The following is a 24781-nucleotide window of genomic DNA, read 5'->3' as shown; positions in this document are numbered from 1 at the left end:
CAATACTGCCGGAGCCATAAGAACTGCTGGCTGGGCCCAATGGTCACTTGCTAGGGATGTTCTGCTCCAGCTGGGGCACAGGCACCAGACTACTGGTTACAGAAGCTTCACCTCAGCCAATCGGAGGCAGATATTGGCTACAGACCCACTGAGGTTGGGGTGGTAGAGCCAGCAAATTGACTACACGAAGAACCTGACACGCCAGGAGGAGTAATAACCCCATATTTGTAACACTTGACCTATAACACACATTTATCAAGGGGGTATAGCTCAGTGGTAGAGCATTTGACTGCAGATCGAGAGGTCCCTGGTTCAAATCCGCGTGCCCCCTTCTCAACAATATAGTAAAAGTAATACATAAAACTAAGTTAATTACCTCTACTGTAGAGTCCTGCATCGGGGCAGATATATGCAAAGTGGTGGGGTTTTGGGCAGAATGTCCCTGACAATGCAGTCAGTCCATGGGTCCCAAGTTCAATCATATGCTTTTTATCCCACCTGCCTCCCCCAGTTAAAAGATCATTTTCTCCCCCTGACCGGGTTGATCCACCTCAGGAGTGATGTCATTTCCAGCAATGTTGACATCACTTCCGATTTCACAGATCCAGAGTTAGGTTAGAAATGAAAAACTTGCTGGTAGGGGCGGGCAGGGATGGGTTTAGCAGGCTGGGTCAGTGGTCTGCTCTGGGACGAAGTCTTCTTCTGTGTCATCACTATGAGCACTACAAGTAAATAGACTTCTATTGATTGATTTATTATAATGTTGAGAAGGGGGCACCCGGATTTGAACCAGGGACCTCTCGATCTGCAGTCGAATGCTCTACCACTGAGCTATACCCCCCTTCACATTAGTCTTGGCCCAGAGTGTAGAATGAGACAATGACAAACAAATACATTTTAACTGTAACCCTTCCCATATCAGTGTTGGGCCTTTTTCCATATTCCCTAATTGTTTGCTCTGAATCACATATGCAAACATCTTTGTAGCTCGGGTTTAGCAAACTGCAGTGACTCTCTGACTCTCACTCTCTCTCTCTCTCTCTCTCTCTCTCTCTCTCTCTCTCTCTCTCTCTATCAGCCTCAGGCCAAATTAAATGGGTGCTTGGGTCCCCCACCCCCACCATTGATAATGCCGCCCACAAAGTCCACAACACTCCCCCATGATTGTCAACTGTAATGAAATAAATCTGCTCTCTTACGGCTAGTCCACACAAGGAGATTCGGGGAGATTTTGTCGCCTGGCGACTAATCCCCTCGTCTTTTGAGCGACTATCTCCCCGAACTGCCTCAGCGTTTTTCCCACTAGGTTACAATGCAAAGTTGCCTGCGCTAATGCACACGCGGCAATGCGTTTTCAAAAGTCGCCCAAAGTTGCCTCACTGAGGCAACTTCGGGCGACTATAGAAAACGCATCGCCTATGCAATTGGTCTTCTTTTTTCTTTTAATAATTCAGCAGCTATCCTGTTCAGCATCAGCTCTCTGGTTGCTAGGGTCTAATCTACATTAGCAAACAGGCGGTGGAATAAAAGACTGGATGATAATTAGGAGAGACCTGAATATAAAAATAAGTGATACAAAGTAACAATTAAATAAATTGTAGCCTCACAGAGCTTTCATTTTTTTGGACTCCCAATTCAGGCAGAAGAGGAAGGAAAATAATTTAAAAACAATAAAAAAACGCAGACCAATTGAAGAGTTGCTAACAGGCCATTCTATAATAAACGACATGTTAAAGCAAAGTTGACCTACCCCTTTAACAAGTTGTTGTCATGTTTAGTGCCTAAATAAATGTGCTAATAATCATGGCTTTTCAAAATTAACCTTCCTAGGATGTGCATCCTAAACACATGCCCCGGCTTCCAAACCTTAGTTCCATCCCTGATCTGTAAACAAAAAAAAAAAAATCAAAAGCAGTATCAATTGCTCTTCTCTGCACTGTTGGTTCTGACTCTTTATAAAATGTAGCAGAAGCCTGTGAAGAAGCATGCAAGGCAATGGGGGAATGGGAGATTGGGCTGGAGGAGAGCCGTCATTTGTCGGCATAACATGTATTACCCAGAAATGTCCTGCCCTCTGTCACCCACCTTCCTCCTGGCACATAATGAGGCCTCTGCTAATGACTGACCTCTGCTCCTTCCCCAAACAGCTCTCTCTCCCCTCGTCTCTGACTCTCAGCCCTTCTAACGTTGCCAGACGGGTGGAATTCCTTTGCTTCAACAATTATTAAAGAACTAATAAGTTACAGATGGGGCCCAGGGGTACCCCCTTTCTAGGACAAACATCTGAGCAGAAAGAGAATTTACTTCCCCTTAAATGAACATAAGGCTGTTACAGACACAAGCCAGGGTATATTGGTGGCGCCATCTACTGGCCATACACTGCCCCTGCCAGTTTGAAAGTTGTTTTTATTCAAATAAAAGTTAAAGGGGTGGTTCACCTTTAAGTCAACTTTTAGGATGTTATATAATGGCTTATTCTAAGCAACTTTTCAATTGGCCTTCATTTTCCTTTTTTATAGTTTTTGATTTTCCTTCTCCTGCTGTCTCTTTTCAGCTTTCAAATGGGGGTCACTGACCCCATCCAGAAAACAAATGCTCTTTAAGGCTACAAGTGTATTGTTGTTGTTACTTTTTATTATTCATCTTTCTAGTCAGGTCTTCCCTATTCATATTCCAATCTCTTAGTCAAATCAACGCAGGGTTGCTATGGGAATTTGGACCCTAGCAACCAGATTTCCAAAACTGCAAACTGGAGAGCTGCTGAATAAAAATATAAATAACTCAAAAACCACAAATAATAAAAAATAAAAACCAAGTGCAAATTGTCTCAGAATATCGCTAACTACGTCATACTAACAGTTAATTTAAAGGTTAATAACCACTTTAATAGGGACAAATTGTAAAGTGTAAGTAATCATTAGTATGTGTATACATGATTACAACAAAACCATACACAGAGTTAAAGCCTGGGCTATGATGATTTCAATATGAATTTTGCTGCAGGGTGGAATAGGGAAGATTTATACTAGGTGTGGTTCACCTTTAATTTAAGATAGGTATGTTATAGCAACCTTTTAGTTGGTCTTCATTTGTTATTTATTGTTTAGTTTATTTAATCAATTGTCTTCTTCTGATTCTTTCCAGCTTTCAAATAGGGGTCATTGACCCCAGCAGCCAAAACCTATTCAGTGGGGTTACAATTCTATTGTAGTAACCCTTATCTCTCTAGTCAGGTCCTCTCTATTCATATTCCAGGCTCACATTCAAACCACTGCCTGGTTGGTAGGGGTATTTGGATTAGGGCAATTCCAAACTGGAAAACTATAATTAAAAAAACCTTAAATAATGAAAAAATGAAGACGAACTGCAAACTGTCTCAGAATATGAGAACCCGGAGGGCACACTGTCAATTATATTACATGTACAGTAGGCCTCATGGGGGTGTTCAGAATTATATTTTACTTTCTCCTTTAAGAGCATCAGTAACAACTAATGGCGACTGCGCAGAAGAAACAGCCGCCGCGATCCTCTGCTATAACGACTTCCCATAACAATTACCTTTACGGATAACATTAAAATAATTGAAAACATCTTCATTAGCTTTATTTTGTTTTTGTTTTATTATGCAAAAACAAGGCTAATGCTTTCTCTTTTTAATGCCACTGGAGTTCTGATTCTGGCAACGGTTGGCCTTTAAATATTGTTTGGTTTTGCTGGATAAATAATTCACGGATATTTGACATTCCCAAAGTCATTAGCGTCTCATCCTGTAACGAGCAGATGGAGCTTTTCCAGTGAGTTCTATGGAGAATGGCCTATTGAATGCAAGTAAAATATACCTGTTCCCTCATTTATATGTAAGCCTGCAGGGACGGAACCTCCTGGGGCAATAAGCTGAATGCCTTGATATTTCAACATATTTTAATTGAAGGTGCATTAAATGAAATAGCTAAATATAAAGAGGGTACAGTTTTCCCTTTTTTCAGTAAACTGTCTCTCTCTTAGTGTTTTTCTCTATAGTAAATTATAGTTAACTCTTGGAATATTTCCCGGCACCAAAATGAGTGCAGAATGTGGTACCTGAGCCCTGTTTGATTAATAACATATGGGGCCCCTAGGCTACATCCATACAGGCTCACCTTCTAGACCAGATCCAGGCAAGCTAGACGGGCCCCTGATCACACTGGGCCCCTAGGTTATAGTCTAGGGGAGCCTGTGCATGAATCAGCCCCTGCGAGGCAATACCCAAAGGCCTCTGTGTTGCATCTATAGCGGTGCCGTTGCGAGCTGTGTAGTTGCACATCCATGTCCTGCATGCATGTTGCATCTTTACTCTCAGGTGCAAATTGTGCCCAGTATCTGGCATAAAATTAAGCGCCTACTTGCGGCAGGTGTTGCATTGTCAATGTTTTTGCACTTTTAGTGCAACTTATAGTAATTATTAGTAATATCAGTGCTGTATCATATCTTGCCTCAGGATGGCAGCAGAGGCCTGAGCTGTATCTTGTACCTGATTATCGCGCAGATTAGTAGTGATTAGTAAAAGGTATTAATCAATCTAATTTTTACCCCCCTAAAGACACAGAAGAATAAAAATAGAAATAGAATGGCAGCTCCAGTTAAGGCATTCTCAAACGATTGCTGCTGCCTCTCCACTCGGGCCCTTATGAGCCTATTGAGGCTCCTTATTGCTGATATATTTCTGACATCTCTGTATCTCTGATATATGCCGAGACATGTAGTTCAATAACAGATGCACTGCAGGTGTTTAATGTAGTAAACATGGGCCCAGCAGTAAGTGCACTCCAGCCAGACTGGATGTTGCTGGGGCGTAACTATAGAGCAGACCCTGAGGCTGCAGGAGGACCTAGGGCCCTAATTCATATACAATTTCAATAAATATTGGTAAAAAAGGTCAACCTCTAGACATTTTGGAGTCCTGAAAAATAATTTTCTGGGATGCCCAGTAATATCTATTAACTCCACTGCTGTAATTATTATTACAGCCCCCAATCCCTAAATAAATGGCACCCTTATGCTCTGGCATTTGCTGTTGTGCAACAGGGTAAGTGGTTTTGAAATAACTGGACCTTCAGCACCTGGGCAGGACATTCACCATTAGCACCTGGATCCATATCCACCTTAATTATTATAAATCCAGTGTCGGACTGACCCGGCGGGACATCGGGAAATAACCCGGTGGGCCCTGACCCTCATGGGCCCCTGCCGGGCCAGACCCCCTCTCCCGATACTCGTTTTTTTTTTAAAAAAAAAATGGGGCGCCGTATGCACATGCGCGCCGAGGGGGTGCCACATGGTGCTGCATGGCATGTCACAGTAGGGGGATGGGGGGCCCTGGACTGCAGTCCCGGTGGGCCCTGGGCCCCCCAGTCCGCCCTGTATAAATCTAACCTAAATAACAATTCATTTGCAAAGCATAATATCTATACCTTCCCCAGCTATACTTGTGTATAGACTTGCAGCGAAAGCTGTGCGCCATTATAGAATCAAGTAACTGTATCCTTATTCAGTACATCTAGTGAATTAAGAACCCCCTGTTGTAAAATATAAGGATATTATAAGTCACAGAGGAGTTAATGACCATATGAAAGCTGAAGGACTGAGTGATTTTGTACAGGTCATAGAACTCTAATGTCAATGTCATGTTTTATGAAAACAAATGCCCCCTTTTATGATATAAGGATATTAGAAGTCACCTCCCAGTTGTATGTCACATATGAAGATTCTTTACCTGAGGTCTTGAGCTTTTATGTGGTCTTGGAACTCCAACAGGAGATATATTATTCCATGCCAGCACTTTTTGTCCTTCGTTATGCTTATACTTCACTGTTTATTTCAAGATAATGGGATAATGGGATTTGGGGGGTCCAGGGCCTTGTGAGGTGCTTCACAGACGCCACAACCCCTCTCCATCCCCTGTGTCTTCGTTGCGGCTGCGGTCGGGAAGGGAGGTCGGGGAGAGAGCAGATGTTTCTGAGGGTCTGGGTTGGAGGGGCCCATGGGGTTTTTTGACTGCCCAGTGTGACCCTGCTCCCCAGGCCTCTGCTCCACAACCTGCTAATCTTTTCATAGGCCTGGGGAGGTGTGGGCACAGGTAAACACTGCAGTGAGGAGGAACCAAGCAGGGGAGGAGGGACACAGGTCTCTACTAGGTAGTGGCATAGTTATACCAATGTTTCTGGATCATCTAAAGCTTTTTATAGAGAACTCAGTCCAACACAAGTGTATTACACAAGTTCTTGGCTCCCTGTACCCCCTGACGACTAGACGTCTCATATTCCTGTCAGCAATCTCCTCACACACATCCAAACACTCTCTATCCCCTCCCTCCACCAGTTTGTGTCTCTATGGCAACCGAGTCTCTCCCAGAATGCACCGGGGCACTGTAACCGGCCCCAAACCTGCTCTGTCTCCCCGTGAGACGGCCATTGGCAGGTCCATTACTGCAGGCTGCACCCATACACCCACCCCGAGGTCCTTCATGTGAATTTACTCACTCTCCTACTGTACATCAAAGCAATATACGTCTCTAAGGGTCTGGCCACATGAGCAGATTGGGGAAGATTAGTTGCCCCAGCGACAAATCTCCTTTTGTTTGGGGCGACAATCTCCCCAAACTGCCTTCCCTCTGCCTTCCGCCGGCTAAAATGAAAATCGCCTGGGGGAAGGCACACACGGTGCTTAGTTTTCTGAAGTTTCCTTGTGAGGAAGGCGGGCGTTTTTTCATTATAGCCGGCAGTAGACATGGGGAAGCTGTTCGGGGAGATTAGTCGCCCCCCAAAGAAGAGGCGATTAGTCGCCAGGCAACTAAATCTCCCCGACTAAATCTCACCGAATCGCCAGGTGTGCCCTTACCCTAAGGCTACTTTGTATTGATTATCTCTCTATTCAGGCTAGAGTCCTGCAGCGGGTTGGGTACCCACAAAAACCTGCAGTACCCTGCGGGTTGCGGGTATAGACGCGGGTAGGCGGTTCTGCGGGTTTGCTGGTCACGAGTCTGGCCGCAGGTCTTCTCAATAGCGATTTTTACTCCTTTTTTCTGATCAAGTCTACTTCCGATGATGTGACTGCACTTCCTGATTCTTAATGGTCAGCGGGTCGCGGGTCCGGGTTGCGGATAAGGTACTTGCGGGTTGGGTAGTGGGTAAGAATGCGGGTTGCGGGTCGCAGGATGCAGGTACGGGTTCCAAAAAATGGACCAGCGCAGGACTCTAATTCAGACCTCTCCTATTCATATTCCAGTCTCTTATTCAAATCAATGCATGGTTGCTAGGGGAATTTGGACCCCTGCAACTAGATTGTGGCAATTGCAGCTGCTGAATAAAAAACGAAATAACTCAAAAACCACAAATAATAAAAAATGAAAACCAAAAGTCTCAAAATATCACTCTCTACATCAAACTAAAAGTTCATTTAAAGGGGACCAACCCCTTTAACTGCCATCGTTCTAATCCATGCGATGTCTTTTGAGCTTAGACGTATATTCAGTCCAATGAGACATTGATCGACCCCCCTCAAAAGTAAAAAGTGCACAAAAGGGTTAAAGCTATTTTCTTGCAGCACCATGAAATTGAGGGTAATTTTCTCTAGTAGGAGAACTGTGAGATTGTCTGAGCTAAAATCAGAGCGTGAGTCCGAAGTCGCACACTGTCCAGCTGAAAAACAGGGAATAGAAAGAGAGCGCTGCTCACTCTGCTTGTTCTAACGACTTGTCTCCCAATAGAAATGTGATTATTTACAGGAATATCTGGCATACAGAGAATACAAACAAGCCTCTCCGCAGCATGCAAACCATTTCTACTTGTTTCCTTTTGACAGCTAGACAGGTTATTGCTTTTGTATAAAAATAAATAGATAAGCCTGCTGGCTGCATGGCAGCGTCATCCTTATAAGGATTAATGGGGGGCCATCCTGCTTATGGGACTATGGGGGGCAGCAAGGCTTTTGCAATTAGAGGTTACGTTTGGTGTTTGAAAAGAAACATACAAAATGTCATTAACGTCATAATGGGGCGACTGTGGGAGCAAAAGAGGTTGAATCCTACCGATTATATAGTGAATAAAGTACCCCCTATTGTAAAATATAAGGATATTATTAGGGATACACAGAATCCACTATTTTGGATTCGGCCAAATCCCCGAATCCATCTTGGAAGATTCGGCCGAATACCGAACCGAATCCGAATCCTTATTTACATATGCAAATTAGGGGCGGGAAAGGAAAAATTGGAAAAAAATTGGTTTACTTCCTTGTTTTGTAACAAAAAGTCACTTGAAATCCTGCCTCTCCACAATTTGCATATGCAAATTAGGATTCGGATTTGGTTCGGCCAAGCACAAGGATTCGGCCGAATCCTGCTGAAAAAGGCAGAATCTTGGCTGAATCCCGACCTGAATCCTGGATTCGGTGCATCCCTAGATGTTATAAGTCACCGAGAAGTTCCATGACCATATAAAAGCACAAGGTCAAAAGCCGGTCATGGAACTCGGGGTGACTTCTAATATCCTCATATTTTCCAACAAGGGGTACTTTATTTATTATTATACACACATTTTAGTGAGTCATGTGACACAGAAATTACATCACCGTTTATAACTGATCATCACTACTCACCGTTTATAACTGATGACATCACTACTCACCGTTTATAATTTACAAGAAATTCATATTTGTGTATTATTATAATAATAATGCGGAGCAATAGACTGATGCACAAGTGGGCTGCTTTTATTGAAGCGTAGCATGGTAACCCTTCTGTTATGAATTTTGCACACGTGTGCTCACTGTCACAAGGGACCGCTTAACTACCACCACCCACAGGTGGCAGTAGCTCCAGGAATCCCTTGTGCCAGTCGAAACGCGTGTGCAAAATTTGTAACAGGAGGCGGGACAAAAGCAGCAGTGCTTGGCACAACTATATGGAGGTGTTTTGGAATTCTCTCTAATGAACAGCAATAATTTGTTCAAAAACTGCCCCAAAAATTTGCACAACCAGAACTTTATTTTTCAACGTAAATGACCCCTTGGCTATTTTAATAGCCCTGGTATCTCTCAGTTTCGGGCTGGGATATTGCCCCAGCTCTTATATTCCCGTTGGCATTATTTTTCAACATACTCCCTATAATGAATATATACATACTGTATATATGTCGGCTGCTTCAGTGACAAGACTATTACTCATAACAGGCCTGATTTACTGTGGGTCTTGTGAAAGTGCTGGGGGGCCAAGTAGCGCACTCTAGTGATGCCGGTCAGACAGATTCAGGTCATTGATTGGGGTCCACCAGGTTTTTTTCTGATTCCCCAGTGGACCCTGAGAAGCACAGTCTCCCTACCTGAATCTGTCACTGCAGGAATGTGCTCTAGCCTCTTGCTTGTCCATATAGAAAATATGGCCCTAGATGCTCCGTGTTCATGGCTCCTCTTTCACTTACCACTATATAAAGATAAGGATTGGGCTATGACATCATAGGCTCACCCTGACATACCTCCCAACATTTTGGATGTAAAAAGAGGGAAGAAAAAAAAATTTCCGCACGTAGTGCAGCAATTTTTTGACCACACCCCTTTCTGTGGCCACACCCCCTAATTACCATGTTTGTTTTACCAAATTTGGCAGGTTATGAAAGTTTGAAAATATTTCTCCTTATCTAAACTGTGTTTTTGTGTCTCAAAGTTGTTACAAAGTATCTTATTTGCACCTGTTAGCTGTTCTGGGCTCTCTGCTAAAAGCTAAAAACTTTGTTTCTTTTTTTGGCCATTCAGTGCAGAGAAAAGAGGGACTTTCCAGTACAAATGAGGGACTGCGGGTTGAGGGACTGTCCCTCCGAAAAAGGGACAGTTGGGAGGTATGCCCTGACATAATAAATGACACCCTCTCCATCAAGCAACCAACCAGGATTAGCCTGTGTGTGTCAAACAGGCATCAGATGGTGGTTGGGGCAGTATAATCGCAATATTAAACATAAATAGAGGCTATAACCTGGCACTTCTGCCCATAGTATTGGGGCATATATTGGAGGAGAAGTGTGGGTGAGTAATGACATTTCTTTTCTACCTGTCACTTTTGCTTTAAGAGGCCTTCAAATAACAAGGTGGGAAGGCCCATTTGTGAGTATCTCTTTATACAGATATTCCGTGCCAGGATTCAGCAGTAGGAGAGCAGAATTATGCCCTGAACCAGCCGCATAACCTTTGAACACATCTTTTATGCTCAGCTCACACGCCCCATGCCAAGTCCCTGCTGTTAAAGGGATCAGCAACATTTTTTAAGGGTCACCGATCCCAAGATCCAAACTGCGCTAATGGACGTGCCAAGTATTTCTCTTAAGAGCCGGATCCAAGAAGGAGAGTGCAGCGCCCTTGCCCGGGGTTATAACTCGTATCCATTCTCAATGCTGCTTTTAGATGAATATTATGTGTGTATTAGATGCATCCAACATACAAGGACTTATTAACTAAGAGGAACAGACTGCAAAACATAAATGCAATGGGACGATGGGTGTGTAGGAGCAGGTGTTTGCAGATATAGGGCACATCCTAATCTATTAAAGGACAATCATTAAAGCACAAGGCCCCTAAAATAAAAAAAAAATGCACTGGCCCAAGAGGATGGTGAATCGTAGGGTTGGATTGGGCCTGCATTTGCATATGCAAATTAGGGTTCAGATTCGGTTCAGTATTCGCCCGAATCTTTCAGCAAGTATTCGGGATTCGGTGCCTCCCTAAACAGAATGGTGTACAATCCAGGAAAATGTAAAACCAGGGAAATGTATTATACGTAATATATAGGTGGCACCACAAAACAACAATGTCATATTAGGGAAAACGTAAAATCAGGGGATGTAAAATTGAGGTTCCACTGTATAGCGTTATCTCTGTCCTTAGCTGTATCAGCCTCCATCACGTACTCCATGGAGCTATTTCTATTTCTATTCATGAATCCACTGTCCTTTTGTGAGCGTAATAGCCTCAAGAAAACGCAGCTTCTGTGGGGCTGGAGTGAGTATTTGTGCTGCAACGGAAAGGTAAATGAGACGCAGCTTCTGGCTCTTATTTAGCAGTAGGAAATGTTTCGGACAAATGACAACCAGGTTTATTTTGAAACAAATTGCAAGTTACAAGGAGACCATCCACCAATGGGGAATAGTGTGGGTTTGATAGATAGAAGCTGTGCAAACAGTAATTGCCATATTGTCGTTCAGCTCCAGTAAACAGATAAACAAGAAATCCTGATTTGGCTAACAACTGAATGGAAGGAGTGGGGGTGAGGCCTGTGTTGTGCCAGGATCATCAAGAATAATTGTCATTTCAGAACATGTTTGTGATATTCCACCAGCAGACCCTGTACCATAACCTGGTGCTTGGGGAAATACCAGGAGATGAATCTTCTATCTGTTATAATAATGCATTCATTTTTATTGCATCACACATTTACAATGACCACGGCCAACAGCTCCAACGGGAGCTGATGTGATGTCAGGGTGAGCCTATGATGTCATAGCCCAATTCTTTTTGCTGAACCAGACAGCCCCTTGAAAAACTGGGGTGCTTATTTTATTATATACCTTGCTGGGGTAACATATTAAGTTTGGTTGAAAAAAGACACATCCATCAAGTTCAACCTTTTATGTCTATATCTTTAACCTGCCTAACTGCTAGCTAAATTTACAACAACCCCATACAGAAGTGCAAAAACACCAGGGATGCACCAAATCCAGGATTCAGTTTTGGATTCGGCCTTTTTCAGCAGGATTCGGATTTGCCCGAATCCTCCTGCCTGGCGAACAGAATCCTAATATGCAAATGCATATGCAAATTAGGGGCGGTGAGGAAATTGCATGACTTTTTGTCACAAAACTAGGAAGTAAAAAAATGTTTTCCCCTTCCCACCTCTAATTTGCATATGCAAATTCGGATTTGGATTCAGTTTGGTATTCGGCCAAATCTTTCTCGAAAGGATTCGGGGGTTTGGCCGAATCCAAAATAGTGGATTGGGTGCATCCCTAAAAAACACTAAGGGGCGCAAGAGCATGTCTCTTACTGAGTGTGTCTCTTACTAAGCGTGTCCCTTACTGAGCGTGTCTCTTACTGAGCGTGTCTCTTACTGAGCATCTCTTACTGAGCGTGTCCCTTACTGAGCGTGTCTCTTACTGAGCGTGTCTCTTACTGAGCGTGTCTCTTACTGAGCGTGTCTCTTACTGAGCGTGTCCCTTACTGAGCGTGTCCCTTACTGAGCGTGTCCCTTACTGAGCGTGTCTCTTACTGAGCGTGTCTCTTACTGAGCGTGTCTCTTACTGAGCGTGTCTCTTACTGAGCGTGTCCCTTACTGAGCGTGCCTCTTACTGAGCGTGTCTCTTACTGAGCGTGTCTCTTACTGAGCGTGTCCCTTACTGAGCGTGTCCCTTACTGAGCGTGCCTCTTACTGAGCGTGTCTCTTACTGAGCGTGTCTCTTACTGAGCGTGTCCCTTACTGAGCGTGCCTCTTACTGAGCGTGTCTCTTGCTGAGTGTGTCCCTTACTGAGCGTGTCCCTTACTGAGCGTGTCCCTTACTGAGCGTGTCTCTTACTGAGCATGTCCCTTACTGAGCGTCTCTCTTACTGAGCGTGTCTCTTACTGAGCGTGTCTCTTACTGAGCGTGTCCCTTACTGAGCATGTCTCTTACTGAGCGTGTCTCTTACTGAGCGTGTCCCTTACTGAGTGTGTCCCTTACTGAGCGTGTCTCTTACTGAGCGTGTCCCTTACTGAGCGTGTCTCTTACTGAGCGTGTCTCTTACTGAGCGTGTCCCTTACTGAGCGTCTCTCTTACTGAGCGTGTCTCTTACTGAGCGTGTCCCTTACTGAGCGTGTCCCTTACTGAGCGTGTCTCTTACTGAGCGTGTCCCTTACTGAGCGTCTCTCTTACTGAGCGTGTCTCTTACTGAGCGTGTCTCTTACTGAGCGTGCCTCTTACTGAGCGTGTCTCTTACTGAGCGTGTCCCTTACTGAGCGTGTCTCTTACTGAGCGTGTCCCTTACTGAGCGTGTCCCTTACGGAGCGTGTCCCTTACTGAGCGTGTCCCTTACTGAGCGTGTCCCTTCCTGAGCGTGTCCCTTACTGAGCGTGTCCCTTACTGAGCGTCTCTCTTACTGAGCGTGTCCCTTACTGAGCGTGTCTCTTACTGAGCGTGTCCCTTACTGAGCGTGTCTCTGACTGAGCGTGTCCCTGACTGAGCGTGTCTCTTACTGAGCGTGTCTCTTACTGAGGGTGTCTCTTACTGAGCGTGTCTCTTACTGAGCGTGTCCCTTACTGAGCGTGTCTCTTATTGAGCGTGTCTCTAACTGAGCGTGTCTCTAACTGAGCGTGTCCCTTACTGAGCGTGTCTCTTACTGAGCGTGTCTCTTACTGAGCGTGTCTCTAACTGAGCGTGTCTCTAACTGAGCGTGTCCCTTACTGAGCGTGTCCCTTACTGAGCGTGTCCCTTACTGAGCGTGTCTCTTACTGAGCGTGTCCCTTACTGAGCGTCTCTCTTACTGAGCGTGTCTCTTACTGAGCGTGTCTCTTACTGAGCGTGCCTCTTACTGAGCGTGTCTCTTACTGAGCGTGTCCCTTACTGAGCGTGTCTCTTACTGAGCGTGTCCCTTACTGAGCGTGTCCCTTACGGAGCGTGTCCCTTACTGAGCGTGTCCCTTACTGAGCGTGTCCCTTCCTGAGCGTGTCCCTTACTGAGCGTGTCCCTTACTGAGCGTCTCTCTTACTGAGCGTGTCCCTTACTGAGCGTGTCTCTTACTGAGCGTGTCCCTTACTGAGCGTGTCTCTGACTGAGCGTGTCCCTGACTGAGCGTGTCTCTTACTGAGCGTGTCTCTTACTGAGGGTGTCTCTTACTGAGCGTGTCTCTTACTGAGCGTGTCCCTTACTGAGCGTGTCTCTTATTGAGCGTGTCTCTAACTGAGCGTGTCTCTAACTGAGCGTGTCCCTTACTGAGCGTGTCTCTTACTGAGCGTGTCTCTAACTGAGCGTGTCTCTAACTGAGCGTGTCCCTTACTGAGCGTGTCTCTAACTGAGCGTGTCCCTTACTGAGCGTGTCTCTTACTGAGCGTGTCTCTTACTGAGCGTGTCCCTTACTGAGCCTGTCTCTTACTGAGCGTCCCTTACTGAGCGTGTCTCTTACTGAGCGTGTCTTTTACTGAGCGTGTCTCTTACTGAGCGTGTCCCTTACTGAGCGTGTCTCTTACTGAGCGTCCCTTACTGAGTGTGTCTCTTACTGAGTGTGTCTCTTACTGAGCGTGTCTCTTACTGAGCGTGTCTCTTACTGAGCGTGTCTCTTACTGAGCGTCCCTTACTGAGTGTGTCTCTTACTGAGTGTGTCTCTTACTGCTTTGCCCAGCCAATCAGAATGTACAATTAAGTTACGGCTGCACTACAGGTTACCCCCATTGCTCTAAGGCGGAACTGTCAATTCACAAGTGGCGCTTTTACGGTCAATACTAAGTTTCAATAAGATGCATATTTTGCTTTTAGAGCATTCTTTGCCCCTAGGAAAACTGTTACCGTCTTGTAACCCTCCAGCTGTTCTTGAACTATTCCCAGTACACCCCCCTACCACCACCTCGATCTCCCTCTGTTGTTGGTGAGTGCTGGGATTTGTTATTTGTCAAAACCTTGATATACTAAGAAATATACTAAGAAATATACTAAGAAATATACTAAGACATATACTAAGAAATATACTAAGACATATACTAAGAAATATACTAAGACATATACTAAGAAATATACTAAGAAATATACTAAGAAATATACTAAGAAATATACTAAGACATATACTAAGACATATACTAAGACATATACTAAGACATATACTAAGAAATATACTGACATATACTAAGAAATATACTAAGACATATACTAAGAAATATACTAAGAAATATACTAAGAAATATACTAAGAAATATACTAAGACATATACTAAGACATATACTAAGAATATATATACTAAGAAATATATACTAAGACATATACTAAGAACTATATACTAAGAAATATACTAAGAAATATATACTAAAAATATACTAAGAAATATATACTAAGACATATACTAAGAAAATATAAAGAAATATACTAAGAAATATATACTAAGACATATACTAAGAAATATACTAAGAAAATACTCTCAAGAACCAGAAAAATCTATACTAAGAAACTATCACTAAAGTACTATATACTAAGACCAACGTATAACTAAGATGAACCATTACTAAGAACTTATAACCCTAAGAGACTTTTCTACTACAGAACGCACGCATCAACTACACTCTTGAAAAAACATATACTAAGACATGATACCCAACTCACGAAATTCTATACTAAGACCCAATACATGGCACAATTCTCTCTATCCGATAACTATACTCAAGACATACGCTTATACTCAAGTATACTCATTTGAAGACATGCTATACTAAAGACATACACTAAGAAAACAGTACTAATCTCTAACAGTTCATGAAGTATATGACTACAACATATCTATACTAGACACTATACTAAAAGGACACTCTGCAAAGTATACTAAGACATATACTAAGAAAATATACTAAGACGAAGTATACCATAAGAAATTATTACTAAGCCACACATCAAAGAACTGTAAGGTGTTTTCTCACGCTGCAGGCGAAAATGGGCCTTCTCCACTTTCCACTCCCCAATCTGAGGGACCATATGTCGTCACAACAAAACGTTATTGACCCCACAGCAAAATCATTGGCGGGACCCCTATTGGAAATAGGATGTTCAATCTCTCTCTTACGTATTACTGCATCTCTGTTAGTTATACCCTTTGGTGGATTCGAGGGCACAACATCCTGTGTCTGGTTAAAATGACCTTGACACTTCCAGAAATTTCAATTAATTTGTATAAGAAATAATTTGCTTTAGGCCGAGATACTTTGATACAGCTATAGGTATTGGCTCCAGTCACATCTGGAAGCCTATGTCCCTCCACCTGTGTCTCTAATATGTTTATTTGTGTGTATAAACCTTCTACGAGCCGTTTGCTCAAACACTGTACCGATGTGCACCACTCATCTGTCGAAAGCTCCAGCCATTCACTACACATACAAATAATCTGCTGTCTTCTCACTATGAGAGAACTCGGTTTTTTCTTTCTAGTCGTAGAAACAAAATACCAATTATCTTCGGAGTAACATTACTCATCGCGGATGGAAAATCCAGCTATATTCTCTACAAATACCCTGTCATCGATTATCTCTCTCCATAAACCATTGATGAGTACAGACATATGGTTGGAGTTCCAAATATACCAGTACATCGGCGCGGTATCGAACACTCATTTACTTAATATACAGAGAGTTGAAGTCTAGGAGATCACCAGCAGTGCCAAACACTCTATACATTTCATTTCTGTTGGGAATATATTTATAAAGGCATAATATCAAAGGATGTGAACTTTCCACTCTTCACACCTGTTGATAAATAATCCGTATTAAACATCCCATAGAAATGAATGGCGAGAAGCGGGCGGTGTAGACTCCTGGAATTCCATCCTAGATGTGACTTCTATATTTACTCATGCTTGAACTTTCCAGCCTACTGTTCAATTTAGAAAATACTCCACCGCCGAAGGTGGTGTTACTGTATATGCCGCGATACTCTCTGCGCCACGTCGTGACCCGTGGATGCTATCTGCGCAGTTTTCATGGTGTCTTAGACAATCCCCATCTCCGGCCGACTTGTTGGCCATCTATTTTATAAATCGAAAAAATCGCGGAGTTATGAGTATTTTTTTTGTCTTATCATTATTGAAACTCTCCTTTGTCATTGTTTCGTCCCTGCACGCTGCTGATAAGTTTTCAAGTAACACACCAACCCAATATTTTATGCCCAACTGCGTTTCCTGTTCTTCCTCGATTTCCTCCGGCCCTGACGACATTCTTTCTGGATCCTGGATATACATTTAGCCCAAATAACCACCAACTGAAAACTATGGTTTGTTGACCTATCTCTAACCTATAGAATAAGCTTCCTCTGCTTTGATATCTACCTATTCTCAGTAAGCATTCACAACCACCAAATTTTGACTGAGACCAGATGCTGCTTTCCACCATCCTCCCTCGATAGGTATGACCAGGCCGGTAAAATAATAAATAACGAAAAATTTGAGGGCCTTTTTTTTCCTACTAAAAATTCTGGATTTTATAGTAAAAAAACCACCAAATTTTTCCAGTGAGTTTCCCTTTCGTGGTCACTTTTCACGAGTACTTTCATCTAGTCTATGCGGACAAAAATCATTTCTCTTCTTATGTTCCTCTCCAATAGTATCACATACTCCTAGTTAATAGTGCTGCTCCAGCAGAATTCTGCACTGAAATCCATTTCTCAAAAGAGCAAACAGATTTTTTTATATTCAATTTTAAATTCTGACATGGGGCTAGACATTTTGTCAGTTTCCCAGTTGCCCCAAGTCATGTGACTTGTGCACTGATAAACTTCAATCACTCTTTACTGCTGTACTGCAAGTTGGAGTGATATCACCCCCTCCCTTCCCCCCCCCCCAGCAGCCAAACAAAAGAACAATGGGAAGGTAGCCAGATAGCAGCTCCCTAACACAAGATAACAGCTGCCTGGTAGATCTAAGAACAACACTCAATAGTAAAATCCAGGTCCCACTGAGACACATTCAGTTACATTGAGAAGGAAAAACAGCAGCCTGCCAGAAAGCATTTCTCTCCAAAAGTGCAGGCACAAGTCACATGACCAGGGACAGCTGGGAAATTGACAAAATGTCTAGCCCCATGTCAGATTTCAAAATTGAATATAAAAAAATCTGTTTGCTCTTTTGAGAAATGGATTTCAGTACAGAATTCTGCTGGAGTAGCACTATTAACTGATGCGTTTTGAAAAAAACATGTTTTCCGATGACAGGACCCCTTTAATAAGTAACCCTGTTAGTGTCTTTCCCAATCCCATCAATTGTACCAAAGTCATTGTTTCATGATACATACAAATATCCCTATATTAGAAGAGCCACAGTAAAAAAAACTGTATTGGCAAGAAGAGCCAACCCTCACCCTGGGGACCGAGGAGCTTACACCTCACCTTACACCAAGTACCGCACCCCAGGGAGCACTGACATTTAAGGCTTTTTCTGCCCCGATTGGACTGAATTCCTGGCAAGTGGTTCCTTTCATGTGTCCAAATTGCTCCAAGTCAGAGAGAGAGAATAGAGTTCTGGGGGGCTCAGCCAAGCGAGGAGAGTGTGCCGCCCCCTGAGGATACGATGCATGTGCCTCAGCTGGAAGGACGACAGTCTGAGAGTGTAAATAGCATCTCCATTTGGCACACTCCACTGCCTTCCCCTGCTTGGATGCCGATCAATATTCTGCAGCCTCTTTTTGGCTCTATGGTAAACTGTAAGTGGCTGCAAATCCTGGCTCAGTCACCCAGGAGAAAAAAGATTCCAGGGGGCATGTGCATAAACAATGTGCACTACTTAATGCAACATCTTAGCACCGATATCTATAATATTTCTCCCAATAGCAATAACACAGATAATTAACCTGCTGCCTGCCAGTGAGTTCTGTTGCACTTTTCTCAATCCACCTGCAAAGAGAGGCTTCGGAAGTGCCAATGCCCTTAGTCACACTCATAATGTGGCCCTGGGCTATGTGGACCCCTGAGGTGGGAACCCTGGTGGGCCCCAGACCACCCAGTCCAATGCTGACTGCAATACACTTACATCTGCCCCTGGCAGTGTCAAACTGCAAAGGAGAAAGGGGAGCAATATGGAGTGAAGGATAAATGAATGCATGTAATGTGAATAAAATGAATGCATGTAATGTGAATAAAAACAGTGAAGAGAGGAGGGAAAATAATGTGGTCCAAGGCTTCATGCAGGACAACGCAGTCCAACATTGGCCCCTGATACTGGTGCAGAACTGCTGTTCTCTGCAATCATGCGCCAGATGCACCTCTAATCATGCATCTAGTGAAAGGCTCTCTTTCATTTTTGGGACATGATTGACCTTTCTGCATACAGCACTGCACACAGTATTGTATATAGAGACAGGTGCAACTCCCTGTGCTAAATGTTGGTACCTCTATGGCAATCTCATTTGTTACAGAATAAATGGAACTTGTGCTGAAAATACATGCTGCCTGTTCTTTTAACTAAAAAAAAAAAAAAAAAAAAAAAATATATATATATAATATATATTCCTTAGATATTTTATTATAAATCAGAATCAGAGCATAACTTGCTTCCACGCTGCCAATCTTACCATGAATTAGCTGAGTTAGTTTAACCAGAGATACTAATCTCTTTTTAAACCTCTCTTCACCTCTTCTTCCTTTAAGGTTAGGGCATACGCTCAGATTCGGGGAGATTAGTCACTCGGCGACAAATCTGCTCTTATTCGGGGTGACTAATCTCCCCAAACTGCCTCCCCTCGGCTACAATGTAAATTGCCTGTGGAATGGCACTAAAAGCAATTTGTTTTCTGAAGTGATTCGAGTGACATCTGGCCGGCGATTTACATTCTAGACGGCGGGAAGGCAGGGGAGGCAGTTTGGGGAGTTTAGTCGCCCCGAAGAAGAGGAGATTTGTCGCCAGGCAACTAATCTCCCCGAATCTGAGTGTGTGCCCTGTGACTCATATTGCAGAGTATCTGTACATTTTTTTTCCCATGATTAAACAACAGGCAAAAAGAATGTTCAATACTTGTTGTACAAGGGGGTATATTGCTCCTTTAATAGTTTCAGTTTCAGGGTGGCATTTCCTAACTGACTATTACAAATAGGAGGGATGAGTGGAATAGAAATTCAGGGCGACCCTCTAAATCTGTGTGTCATTGTCCTTGTCACAAATCGGTTGTGATGTGCTGCACGGCTCAGCTTTTTGTACGGCACGGGTTACACTACATTTTGCAGATTGGTGCCTTTTGTCATAAGAGCCTCTCACACAAGCACAACATAAGGAAATTGCCGTACTGCAGTGCTCTCCTAATGCCTTCCTGCAATGTTCTATGGATGAGATGCACTCCGCTGAAAGGGGAATCTCCAGAGAGTGCAAGCTCTCCAACTCGTATCTCATTCCCTTTCATTCAGTCATACCCAGCAAGTTGTTTCATTACAGTTTGATAGAAAGGACCATGAAAAAGGATCAGTAAATTGTTTCCACCACCACCCGACTCTCATTCATGCAATGACTCCCCTTTCCTTCCTATTTGTTAGCATTCGGAGCAGCACTGGATCCCAACCTGCATCCTATTTGCATACAGAAGAGGCTCATTAGACAGCAACAGAGTGAGATGAACCCCTGGGAAATTTACTGACGTACATGGGTTTCTTCAGAGTAAAAATATCACACTTGACTAGAATAAAGTAGCATAAATTACGTATAGAAAAGATCCTTAAACATAAAATCAAAAAGTGAGATATGAATAGAAACTGAATTGCATCTTGCTTGAACATCCTTATGTGGACCCCGTAGCGTGATGAAGAAGCGTGTGGAAGCTGGTTCCTTATGAGAGAAAAAGTACTAGAAAAAGCCCTGGGAACTTTACCGAGAGGACCTATGCAAAAAAGAGGTGATAAACGAAGAGACCATATATGATTGAGGGCACTGAGGTGCGCTTGATATCCAATTACTATTAAAGAGTATGTGCTACTAAAGGCCCAAACTACAATTGCACCTATGCTGCCGCGGTCCCACATCTCCTTCCTTGGGAAAAGGAACCAACGATCAAATAAAACTAAAAGAGGCAGTGGCATTCTAAACAGCTTGTGGTGGTCGAGAGTGCCTTGACGCTTGACCTATAAATTAATACCAATTGCCAATAACTCCAGATGAACCGTTCCTATATATATGTGCTATAAAACAGATGTGCCTGGAAACTGTCATTTATGTCTAAAGATCGTGATATATGAAACATAGTAAAAATATACTGCTAGTTTAAATACACTGGCTGATAAAAATTAATGAATACTATATATAATATAAATAATTATGTTATTATAATAAAAGAACCTTCTAAATAATAAATAGTTTATAATAAAAGATATTACCCCAATTACTCCTCCAGTCACCCTACCTAAACCCTCATTGGAATATAAAACACGAGGGGGAACATGATATTGACTCTCATGACTCAAAAAATGTAGGATCTATAATCTCTGGACATATGATTCCTTACCATGTGCACCACCACTTCAGGGATCCTCCCCGTGAACCAAGTCTTCTCCCAGGGACCCACATTCATGGGATATTAACTAAAACTGCAACATGTGTTCGCTCACTTTTATATACCTAGTTATAAATTCGTGAATGAACGCTATATGTTTTGCTGTAGCCTCAACTAAATGAGCTCAGATTGCAAAAAAAATTCAGCAAGGGATCTTGGTTTTTCTGTATCCATATACTGCACAGAGACATTGATTTGCCATGTAATCATGGGAAAGGAATTATTCTAGCCTGGGGCTAGAGGAGACTGTATGGAGTTCGAGTGCTCTTGTATTCGATGCCCTTTATACCCCCTGCTTTTGTTGCACAGGATCCTGCCCATTTCCCAAAGCCGTTTGCACTGCCTGATGCTCAGTATTCGGCTGCCAGTCTCTTGCTACCAGTCTGTGACAGCCGTGTACCTAATTGTAGTACTACAGAATGACAATACGTTGATATTTCACCTACTTGCATCAATGAAAACACATATGTGCGTTGCCTGCTTCTCCGGTCCTGGATACCAATGGCGGTGCCTCTCAATGGAACCCACTGGGCAATCTCTGCAACTGACACTCGCTCACTGGAACGATAAATTGAGAAATAAATAAAAAATCATATTGCATACTATAAGAATGTAATGTATCTTCCCACATTTATACGTCCTTGAACCTTCTCATGTCCTTATATGTTACAGTGAAAAGTACCTTATTCCTTATATATTACAATATATTACAATATGTTTCATGTAGTCATGTGTCACCACCAGAGGCCACTTCTAAGGCCTCATTTTCTGGGTTATTTGCATTAGAGTTTGGGTTTTCTTCCCTTTTCTTGTTTTATGTCCATTGAGTGCATTCAGCTGTGTGTTTGTAATTCTCATTTGCGTTCAGCGTGTGTTTCTCTGGGCTGGTGGTTACCTGATATGGGCTCTGTGTTCCTCTTGTCCCAAGGTGAAACTGTTACCTGCCCTCTAGTATTACACGTCTCTCTCCTTTGTCTCTTTCTTACATGTAAATTTTGGGATTAATTGAACCTTTCCCGCTGCCAACTCGCCCTCATTTCTCTGCTGCTGGTGAGTAACTCATAATAACTATTCACTTGCTACATTTTCTCTCCCTGTGGTCGTACAAAGGTCTAGAATTAGATCCATTTTGCTATTTTGTGTTTCTGTCGGATCCGTAAGGGCACTTGGGGAACCTGGAAACATGTCTTAACGTTTCTCTACTAGACCCAGATAACCCGCAGTCATCCAAGACTTTTAGTATGTTATAGAATGGCTAATTCTAAGCAACTTTTCAATTGGTCTTCATTTTTTCTTTATTACATTTTTTCCTTATTATAGTTTTTGAATTATTTGAGGGGTTCTGCATGCTGCTGAAATTGTTCACCACACCCAGTGTTAATGTGACACCATCTTTTAAAGGGGTGGCTCACCTTTAGGGCTCTTACACACGGGCGGTTTTTCCTGTGCTCCCCCTGCGTTCTGCTTTCTTCCGTTCAGCCGTAGGAGAGCGCAGGAGTAAATGCACTCAATTATTGTGAAGGGGACTGTACTCACGCAGATGCATGTAAGCGCCAAACGCAGGTGGGTCGTAGCATGTTGCATTTTACCTGCGATTGCCGCATACATGCGTCTGTGTGAGTACAGCCCCCTTCACAATAATTGAGGGCGTCTACTCCTGAACGGAAGAAAGCGCAACACAGGGGAGCGCAGGAAAAACCGCCCGTGTGTAAGTCCCCTTAGGGTGGTAGCAGACGGGGAAATTAGTCGCCCAGAGACAAATCTCCTCTACTGTGGGCGACTAATCTCCCCGAACTGCCTTCCCACCGGCAAGAATATGAATCGGATTTCCGAAGTCGCCCGAAGTTGCCGCACTTAAAATGGCTAATTCTAAGCAACGTTTCAGTTGGCCTTCATTTTTTCATAGTTTTTTAATGATTTGCATTCTTATGACTCTTTCCTGCTTTCAAATGGGGGTCACTGACCCCATCTTATTCACAAAGGCTCTGTAAGGCTACAGATATATTGATATTGCTACTTTTTATTATTCATCCTTCTATTCAGGCCTCTCCTATTTATATTCCAGTCTCTTATGCAGGCCAATGCCTGGTTGCTAGGGTAATTTGGACCCTAGCAACCACCATGCCAAAATTGCAAACTGGAGAACAGCTGAATAAAAAGCTAAATAACCAAAAACGCAATCACAAATTATCTCAGAATATCACTCTCTACATCATACTAAAGGTAATTTTAAAGAGTCCATCTAAATACTTGGCTATTATAAAAACTAATGTAACCCCTGCTGTAAAAACAAGGGCATTAGAAATCACCTTGGAGCTCTATGACTTGTCGAAAAGCACTTTGTGCCTGCACTCGAGTTCCCAATATGCTTATTTCCCCCAGAAGGGGGTCTGCATTATACCTTTTATAGAGACATTGGGACCATTTGGAGCTAAAGGCTAAATGCATGTTATATATTCAGTTTAATGGAGAAGAGAGTTGCTAAGAAATTGTAGGGTATGGGGAATGTATGTAAAACAGGCAATCAAGGTGGTATATACAGGTATGGGACCTGTTATCCAGAATGCTCCGGGCCAGGGGCTTTCCAGATAACTAATCTTTCCATAATTTGGATCTCCATACCTAAATCATGTAAACATGAAATAAAACGAATAGGCTGGTTTTGCTTCCAATAAGGATTAATTATATCTTAGTTGGGACCAAGTACAAGCGACTGTTTTATTATTACAGAAAAAGGAAATCCGTTTTAAAAATGTGGGTTATTTGGATAAAATTGAGTCACTAGGAGACAGCCTTTCCGTAATTCTGGATAACAGATCCCATGGCTGTATCGAGGGAGGGCTGTTTAGAAACAGGGGTAGTGCGTTAATGGAAAGTTCCAAGGGGCAGGGAAAAGGAATTGAAATAATAAGAGTATAGATTGAATAGCATTGTAAAAAGCAATAGGGCAAAAACAGAGAGCCCCATGTAACACAGGTCTTATATTTAAAGGGCACCTATCACATGAAAAATGTTGTACATCATGCGTCAGCCGGGTTATTTACAAACAAGCCTGCAAGTGCAGGTTCTCTTAAGTGGACACAATTGATGCAATTTATTAAAGTGCACCAATCACATAAAAATGATTACCCCCCCAATGGAGGTGCAGGCTGAAGCTGGACACTAAAAGATCCAAACAAGCTGATCTTTGCCGATATGGCCACTTTGAAGTGTGTGATATTGGATCACTATAATGGCAAACCCAACCTGCCAGCCACTCTCCTACCTGACGGGATTGGGGAACGTGATCTGACAGGAGGGCACCTCCATTGGGGGAAACAATTTCTAAATTTCTACGCAATAAGGGTACTTGCGTCAGTATAATGTCTCTATTGCTTCCACTTTATGGCAACCACACTTGCTGGTGCATTTGTAAATGACCTCTTTTAATTATGATGCAAATATTCAGAGGCATTTTAAAATTCCTTGGCTTTTTCTACATTTGCTTTTCTATTTTCCCTCTCTCTAACCTGAAATATC

General features: G+C 42.9%; 1 long non-coding RNA gene and 2 other non-coding genes across 3 annotated transcripts in view; 1 reads left to right on the top strand and 2 right to left on the bottom strand.

The window, feature by feature from the left end:
• Positions 1–24781, bottom strand: part of LOC108701978 — a 116525-nt gene that overhangs the window by 880 nt on the left and 90864 nt on the right. Inside the window, exon 5 of the long non-coding RNA XR_001933223.2 lies at positions 21709–21820. This is a non-coding gene — a long non-coding RNA (uncharacterized LOC108701978). The remainder of the gene's footprint in view (positions 1–21708; positions 21821–24781) is intronic.
• Positions 260–331, top strand: trnac-gca. The gene has a single exon. It is a non-coding gene; the product is annotated as a tRNA-Cys (tRNA).
• trnac-gca lies at positions 770–841 on the bottom strand. Its single transcript has one exon. It is a non-coding gene; the product is annotated as a tRNA-Cys (tRNA).

Source organism: Xenopus laevis, chromosome 9_10L, assembly GCF_017654675.1.
Source record: "Xenopus laevis strain J_2021 chromosome 9_10L, Xenopus_laevis_v10.1, whole genome shotgun sequence".
NCBI classification, from domain to species: Eukaryota; Metazoa; Chordata; class Amphibia; order Anura; family Pipidae; genus Xenopus; species Xenopus laevis.
The sequence above is the reverse complement of the archived record's forward strand: the minus strand, read 5'-3'. Positions and strand labels throughout refer to the sequence as shown.